This window comes from Camelina sativa, chromosome 10 (assembly GCF_000633955.1).
Source record: "Camelina sativa cultivar DH55 chromosome 10, Cs, whole genome shotgun sequence".
Lineage (NCBI taxonomy): Eukaryota > Viridiplantae > Streptophyta > Magnoliopsida > Brassicales > Brassicaceae > Camelina > Camelina sativa.
The window spans coordinates 7723923-7725101 of record NC_025694.1 but is presented as its reverse complement, the minus strand read 5'-3'; positions in this window follow the sequence as shown (position 1 = coordinate 7725101).

Sequence of the window (1179 nt, the reverse complement as noted above, 5' to 3'; positions counted from 1 at the left end):
TATCACTAACTAAATTAATTGCGAGAGCATCCAAAAAGAAACATCACTCGTCAACCTCCTTCCTCTCACAACATACCACATACCAATTAGTCCGTATTAAAAAAAAAGCCACTCTCTTCTTTACTTTCTCATCAACAAGAAGAGTGGCCCCTTTCCAATTTATTTTAGTACTCTTTAACAGTTGACATTTATGATCAATTTATCTAAATCTATATTAACATTTTTTAAGGACATTTTTGTTTATATCCTTGAAGTTTTAATTATTTAATTTTTTATTTTACAACATTAACCCCTAAAGAAATTCCATAAATAACATTGCAAAGAAACTCAAATACTAAACTTTCTTAAATTGACCAACATTTGTTACATTTATTGCCATAAAATCTTAACAACATCTATACATTCCAATTTTTCCAAAAACAACTCTATCCATTAAAGTTTTAACTCATTAAATCTCCAAAACTATTTTTATGGATGCTAGAATCTCTCAAATTTAAATGATAGACCACAAATTTTCTATAGCAAAAGTTTACAATCTCAATAATTATATTAACATTAATAAATTTTCTAAACTGAAAATCCAATCTATATATATATATATATTTTGTTTTGAAGTACATTTTGGGTTCTACCCTTTTAATTTTGCTTATTTAAAATTTTAGTTCCTACAAAATTGTAGTAAAAGCAATAAGTAAAATATGGTAAATTGACAAAATCATTTTTTTTTATAGAAACTAATTAATTCCACTTAAATTCCTTATTAATAGCAAATTTCTTTTCTAAATATGTGTTCCAAAATAAAATAAAAAAATAGAAAAATCAATCATTAAACTGTATACAATGAAAAATAAACAATCAATTAAATTAAATAATTATATATCAAACAAAACAATAATAGTATTATTTTAAATAAATAAAACAGTTAATTATTCTGATTAATTATACATTATACAAACAGTTATAATTCATAATTTTAATGTTTATCCTGATAAAATTATAATACTTTAAGAATAATTGTATCACTGCTTAAATATAAAAAATATTAAAAATTAAAAATATATAATTTTATTACTAAATTAAATACTACTAAAATCAAACATCATTATAAATAAAATTAAATAATTGTCTTGTGGTACCACGGGTTAAATCCTAGTTGCTTTAAACAAGCAAACGACCACC